Source organism: Uloborus diversus, unplaced genomic scaffold (assembly GCF_026930045.1).
Source record: "Uloborus diversus isolate 005 unplaced genomic scaffold, Udiv.v.3.1 scaffold_14, whole genome shotgun sequence".
In the NCBI taxonomy this organism is placed as follows: Eukaryota; Metazoa; Arthropoda; class Arachnida; order Araneae; family Uloboridae; genus Uloborus; species Uloborus diversus.
Window position 1 is genome coordinate 8,045,272 of NW_026558098.1, and position 8,171 is coordinate 8,053,442.

Below are 8,171 nucleotides of genomic sequence, written 5' to 3' on the forward strand. Positions count from 1 at the left end.
ACAGTACCGCAACATACATTAAATGAAGAACGCTTGTTACATTCCTCGAACTCGTTTTGAGTCGACTGATGTCAAGAAATATCTAAAACCTTGCAGGTTTGCGCCTACAAGTATTCAAAATGAGGGATTGTACAAAATAAATAAATAAACAAATAAAACTTACTTCTGTTAACGTTCACGGAGATAATATAAAAGGCTAAAGTTGAGAAAATTGCAGTTTTCGAACTCGAGTTAAGTCAGTCTCAAAAAGAAATGTATTTTTTTAACACCTCAAATTCTAAACTTATTCGTTTTTTATTCAGATTATCCAAATAGAATAGGTGGAAGTTAAAAATGCTACTAATAAACGGTATTTATAAATCCTCAAGATTGACTCGCGAAATTCCTATTCCTATTCAGAGTCACAACTGACTACAACTGTGTTTATGTCGAGGACTGCATACTAAGTGCCTTGCCTCCATTATTTTATCTACCGATAGATGGCAGCACCATCACCGGATCGAACAGTTAATGAGAATTTAGAACTAGTCCAGCATCAGGAGCTAATAGCTACCTGGTGCTAGCACCCCCAGAGGTATCGTTTCACTTGGAGGACATTGAGACCACGAGCATATTTAACGTCGCCCAGTCCCCTTTAATGACGACTTTGGGTCTTTGACCATCGAGGTTCGAGCTCAAGACCCTCCGGCCCCAACTCGCGAAATTGTTTTTGCATGACAACAATTGACATTTCTTTAAATCTGTAGTTGTAGTTAAAAAGAAAGCATCAAATGGAAGAAGAGAAATGAGGAGGTAGCAATTGCCGGATTTTCGAAACCTCCAAAACTGCTGAGATCATTAACTTACTAAGCATGGGAATGAAATAAGCTCTTTTACATTGAAAAGTAAAACAAAATAAAATAAATTTAATAGATACTGCAGTTTTTTTACAAATTTATGTCTATTAACACTTTTAAGGAAGAAGGAAAAGCTTTCTACTCCGTGCTTACGTTCGACGAGCACAATCGGTAGCGACCGGTTAGTTAATCACTTGACAGCTAATGATCACGTGCTCCAATCGACCAATCGACTGCTTAGAATGGTAACCGGTGTGGTAACCGGTAATCATAGAACGCTGCGGTTAGTACCAGTCACTTACTGGTCGACCGGTGAGTTTCGTCGAACGCAAGGAGTGAGATCGCATTCGCATCAAATATCTCTGTTGCTTACTTGCAACCGTTAGAAATGGCGTCCATCTTTGTTTCTTCGAGCTTGATCTTGATCTTTGACGTTTCTTAAATGTTGCCTTTGAAGAATTGCGCTTGAAAAAAAAATCTTCACTATGATTATCTGAAATTCAATGGAGAAATAATATTTATTTGGCAAGCGGCCGGATCCGAATACAAGTCAAAGACTAAGAAGTCGAAGTCGAAATCCAAGCTCAGAACAAAGAAAACTTATTGAACTTTCAATTTGTTCTTCATCTTTTCTTCCAAACAAAGACGAGTAAGTTTTAACTCTTACATTACATTTTATTCCAAAGCAATATATTTATTACCTGCAGTCATAGGCGGCTGGTGCGTGAAAACAGTGAGGGGTCAAAAAGGTGTGGGGACTAGAGGAGTGAATTTCGAAAATGGATTTTTTTTTCCCCTTTTCCTTAAAATTGAGCTTTTTGACATTAGGTTTCCACAATACTGATTAAGTGACCTCTAAAAAATGTGGAATGTGATCTAGAAAATTCGAACGAATGACCGCCATAAATTCTCCCTTCCAATAAAAGTTCTTTTCTGGAGAAATAACAGGAAGAAACTTCATTTATGTGCATTTTTTGTTTTTATTTTTTGTGAAATAAATCATCTATTTAAAAAATCATTTTTTGGTTTAACATTAATTTTTAATTCTAAAAAGTGAGGGGGCAAGTATCCTTTACTTTTAGAAGTGAGGGGGAAATTGACCCCTTGTATGGGCTGCCTATACATATGTCTGCAGTAACTTTTAAATATGGTAGGCTCCTGATTGTTGTTATTACTAATCCTCATGAATGCAAGACCTTCAGTCTTAGGACAGATCTTCCGTCTTGATGAAAATTCCGAGACAGGACTAGACGGAAAGAAATTCAATAACTTTCCTTCAGTTTTTGCTTAAAAAATTAGGTGTTTGAAATATGTGCTTTAATTATTACACCATTCCATAACCAGGAACTTACATCGACATTCCCTCAATTTTCCGCCAGGAGATTGTTCTGTTTGCAACATGTTTTTGAAGGCATCGCTTTTAGACTCGTGCCCTCTCAACTGCTTTAGGTACCGTATTTTCATGCAAATTATCCGCGGTGGCCCATAATCCGCAGGTCCTAAAATCGTCCTGAAAAAAAACAACTTCGTATAATTCGCAGACAATACGATGCGGAAGAATAATGTTTTGATTTGACATAGTTTTAGCAACTAAATTAAAAACATGAAGAAGTAATAACTTTTAAGCAGAGGCATGAGTACGGGAGTCACCAGGTGTACCACGGTACCCCCATTAGCTCAAAAAAAAAAGAGATATTAAAAGTTCAGAGCACCATAATGTTTCACTGTGTACGCAGGCAACTAAAGTGACTGTAACTGACTGGCAAAAAAGCTTCTCCTAACCAGCTTCTACATCACATGCCCAGCTTTCATTATTTCTTCTTCTTGTATGTGCATTTAATTTATGTTATTATGGTTTTAGAAAAGAATGTTTTCATGAAACGGTGCTGCAGACAAGAAATTAACTTGAAACTCATTAATTTTTTTTTTTTTTGAAATAACAGCAAATTATGCAACTTTTCCTGCTGCACCCTTGGCGAGAGCCACTCTTGTATCACTAAGGTACCACATCAGTCTAAAATGTTAAAAGTATTTTTACTGAGATTTCAAACGCTCGTATTTGAAACAAACAAAAATACTTGACTGGAAAGTGAAAAATTCATTATGTAAAGCCAAAGTACTCAAATGGATTTAGATAAGAAAACTCTAGAAAGGATTTCCGCAAAATGTTTATCAATAATTGAACCAAAAAAGAGATAAAGACATAGTGAAAAAAGGGAAGTCCCCAAAACTTATCCTTTCATTTTACGTGACTAAAGGTAGCCTAGAAGAGCTTTTTCAAATTTTTGATTTTGACTAAAACAAGTTTTAGTCATTTGTCTAAAAAAAGACACATTTTTGGGTCCCATCCTTTCCGCTATTTTTATTAGAGATGGCTTACAACTACGTATTTAGGAGATCAGTTCCGAAAAGCTTCAAGTATAGCACTTTCACTCAAATCCCTGAGAAATGTTCTACTTAAATCTGAGAAATGCAACCAATTCATCATTAATGACTGTCTAAAATTTCGTATTAAGGATTTCAATAAGTAAAATTTTCCGGGGATGTCCACACTATTATTCAACTTAATGTCATCAAAGATCTTCTAAAGTTTATTTTAGAGCTTCAATTTTGAAATTTTTCCGCGGGATCACCACTGACATTACCAAAGATCCTCTAAAAACTGCATTTTAAAAGCTACTTTCGAAAAATTTCTGGGAAAGTGTCCCCATCTTGCCAACATTGTTGAAAATAGTCTTAAACTTCTTTTTAAGTTCTTTGATCAATTTTGGAAATGTTCCGAGGGAGAGCCACGGAATCTCTCCTCCCACATCATCAAAGATGAAAGAAAGATCGTCTAAAATTACATTGTTAGAGCCACAATTTCGAGCAATTTCTGGGCGAGAACTCCTTAACACTGCCCATCTCAAGAGAGTCGGAAGTAACAACTTCGTTTTTCAAAGTTTCAATTTCAAAAAATGGATGTGGGAAGCGTCCCTGAACGTCCCTCTCCTAACATTACCAAACTTAGAGTAAAATGGTATTTTAAAGACTAAAGTTTTGAAAAATTCTCAGCGAAGAAACCCCCAAACCCCTAGGATGAATATTATGCTTACGATTAGGTTCATATTTCTAATTCTTAGATCTAGTTTTGACTCCTTAAATCTTCTCTTCATATTTGAGATACATCTGAAAAAATTCAGATTCCACCATTTTCCTACACTCACCTAATTTAATTTTTTGGCCTCGTCATGCCCCTACCTACCTTTTCTGGTGGTTATATAAACCCCCAAGCTCCCTGGTGTAATGATACCCCCATTACTGAAGCTCTGCGCACACCCCTGCTTTTAAGATACATTAAAAAACAATATAAAAAATAATAATTTTTTCTCAAAATTGTCATTCTAGCATACTAAGTACAGTCGAACCTTGATATCTCAAACCTCCTTATCTCGAAACCCTTGATGTCTCGAAAAAAAAATTTTCCCCTGCATTTTCTATAAAAACCCCTATGTCTTTTCCATAGTTATCTCGAAATTTATTTTTCGAAACCCTTGATATGTCGAAATTTTTGCACAGAAGCAAATTTCAGTTGTTTTTCTTTGGCAATTTTTGTAGTAAAACCAGTTCCATGGACCAGTCTTCATCTCTCTTCTTGGAAACTTTGTGATTAGGGGATTGTGGCAAGATAATAGGGGAGTGTTGGTATGAATGGGGTGCTCTGTTTTCTTCAGAGTTTAGAATCTTTGTGTATTTCTCTTGAACATGTTGTCCACTTTGAGGAAAGGTGGTTGATTTTTCGCCAGTCAGTTTTCAAGTGAAAACGGAAAAGGGTCATTCCACGGAAAACGGTAATTTTGTCCCGCACGTGACGCTTCATATATTTCATAAAAAATAATAATTTAAAAGGATGATGAACAAACTTTTGTTGCTTAAGAAATTACAAACGCATGCGTGACTTCTTAAGCAAAAACTTTCTTCAAAAATTATTTCTTTTTTATGAAAAATAGAAACCGTCACGTTTGGAACAAAATGACCATTTTCAATGGAATGGGCATATACATTTTTTTAAATTACAAAAATGTTTAACAAAAATATAATTGTGTCAGGAGTATCTCTGTATCAAATGTAAAGATTAAAAAAATTGCTTACTCCTGTTTCATTAAAATATTAAGAGATATGACAAAATGTTTATGGAATTTAAGCATATTTTTGTCCCGCACGTGACGGTGGAATGGCCCAAAATGCGTTTCTCATTTTCATCATTCTGCTTTTTTAACTCTTACAAAATGGCTGATGAAAACTTTTTGAATGTGGGGAGCTACTAATTGAAGATAAGAATTTTTAAAATTTTAGGTGAAAAAACCAAATTGAAATTGTTGTTCATTTCAAAATCTCTTCCTGTGCACTTTCGACAATTATAAAATTTCAAATCTAGTAAAATATTGAAGACTACTTATTGATCGTAGTTTAAAGTGGTCTCATAGTACATATATAAATGCATATAGCGTACGTGTGTGTAATTGTGAGAGTTTCTAGTGTAATTTTTTTTTAAATCTTGATAACTCAAAAACTTGATATCTCGAATTTTTTTCCCGTCCCGAGAGATTTGAGACATCGAAGTTGTATTGTACTTGAAGCTTGAAGACTAAGAGCCAAGAAAGGAGCAAACAGTCTGATCTTGTGCAAATGAAGGCTTCTTCCTTTCCAACTGAAAAGAGTAAAAGTTCTGTTACAGAGGATGTAACTAGTGCACTTTAAAAAATGCACTTGTTCCCCCAGAGTCCCTCATACTTATACTATTTGTGGTTTAACAGTTTGGATAAGGCCCTGAAAACAGCTTTTTTAATTTTTTCTGATCCAGACCAGAGGCCAATCGTTCCCTAGTCCAACAGCTCCAGAGATATTTATTCACCACAGGAGGACTTTGTGACCGATGACATATTTAATGTGCCCCACTCACCATTAACGCACACGGACCCTTTGGTTTCGAGTCCGTCTCCTTACCGACCGGAACACCTCGGCCCGCATTTGTTCCACACAACAATCTCATGCACTCTAATTTTTCTAAATCTTATGATGAATAATCATACAGTGTATTCAACTGAGCGCTGTCTTTAATATCACTCTATAGTAAACAACATTTGATAACCTCAAACCATAGACTAATAATAAGAGTAGACCGAGCTATGGCAACCCTTTTGCTGCTCATAAAACCAAACCATGTGACTGGTGGATATCCTAGCAACAGCGGGCATTAATCGTAGCAGACGATCAACGCCAGCGCAAAATAAAATAAATAGAATTGATGGAACACGGAAGAATGATCTTTTATGGAGTCCGATTTGTAAATTTGTTATTCTAAGTTGTAAATATTTTGTTAATATAGTGAGTTTTTCGTTTAGATAGTATTGTGCATTTTCTTTAGTCAATTTCAATAACTCTCTAAGCAATAAAAGATGCAAGCGACCAAGAAGAATCAGCAAACGGTAAGATTTTTACCTACAGTTTCAATTTAAGATACCGATTAGTACATTTTTGCGTTAACACAAAACAGACCGTTTACGCCATTTCGTTCACCGCCAACGCTGACAGCTCTAAATGAAATAAAAGTTACCGAAAACTGATCAAAAACTATTAGTAATGTCAAAATAATGCATAACTAAAAGAATAACAGTTCAATCTCTGCACCTGGAAGTTTTTTTTAATGAAAACACATTGTCGTAAAATACATGTCGAGTGCCAAACTGTAGATAATGCTGCCATCTAGCAACCATGCTGCCAAAGTCTTCGCCAAGCCCTTCCACTAGTCACATGATACATCTATGAACCAATTTTCTTCATCAGCAAGAATGAGAAAGCTCGGTCTACTCTTATTATTAGTCTATGCCTCAAACATATTATCAAAAATTCTATGAATATTGAGAAAGATTCATCGTCATATTCGGAGTAACAGATAATTTGTTATTTTCAGGGGGGGGGGGGGGGAGTTGTCATCATGGACACAATTTGTGCATATACAGTGATCTCTCGCTTATACGTGACCTCTGTTATACGCATGCGTGTTTTTCTCACGGCCCCGGCCAGCAATATAGGAAAACAATGTTAACTCTTATTCATTTGTAGGTGAAACCTAAAATGCACCTTTCACTTACGCGAGATATTTTTTTTTCAAGTTTTAGTTAAATCGCATATTCACGCTTTGCTTATCAGAAGATTTGTACCCTTCTTGTTCTGTCTCTTAGAATGCATTCATACGCCTTCATTCCATTGTTCAGATTCTTTCAAGAACGCGTTCTTTTTCACCCAAGTGTGCGATTGGGGGTGGAATTAGTCTTGTGATTGACAGAGAGGGGAGAACGGGTTACATACGAAAAGGTTGACGTCACTAAATGTTGTGGTCAAGCGGTAGGCATTGACGTAGCCTATAGAGGATCTTTTGCATCCTCGTAGACTATAGCTCTGATCATGCGAAATTTTTTAGGTTTTGGGGGAATTCGCTTGCATACTGTACAGTTTATAAAAAATGACAAAATGTACAACTTCAAATTTTGAATTTTTATTAAATACCAATGCATAAAAGGAAATTATGTGCGTATTTATTCATTAAGATTAGTAGTGTACAATTAGTATTAGTATAACTGATGTTAACTGATTGCATTTAAGCTTATTTTTGGTTTTTTTCACTTATATGCAAATCTCACTTGTGCGCGAAAATTTCATTGTCCCCTTTGGCCGCGTATAAGTGAGAGGTCACTGTATGTGCAGCATATACAGTCAGGGTTGGCAAAAACCCGGGGTTTTTTAAAAAGCCCATGGACCCAGGGTTTTTTGGTTTTTTTTAAATAAAACCCAAAAAAAACCCAACTAAAGCTGGGTTTTTTAAAAGAAATGTGGGTTTTTTTATCTTTTCTTAGGGAAAACATGGGGTACTTGTAGCATATTGTAGTGCAAGTATATGGACAAAGCAAAAAAATTGTCTTGGGGTAAAAAAAAAAGCTTTAAAATTCAGCGTTTTCTGAAGAAAAGTAAAAACGACGACAAAACCCAAAATTGGTGAAGTTTCAGATTTTTTAGTTTCCATGATTACTAACAGTTAAGGCAAAGTTACTTCTCGAGTGATAAAATCTATTGTTTGTTTGTAATCACTAATTTTTTTTTTTTTTTTTTCATTTTACTTTATTGTATTTCATTTTGTTATGCAAAAATACTGTAGAACCTCAAGTAGTTTAAATCCCTTTTTATTGAATTCCAGCTTAATCAAGACATTTCTTTGAATTTTATGTTGCCTGTTTTTCTATTTCTGTGTACAGAGTAAGAAATATTAAACTTTTTTGTAAGATAATGAAAATACTG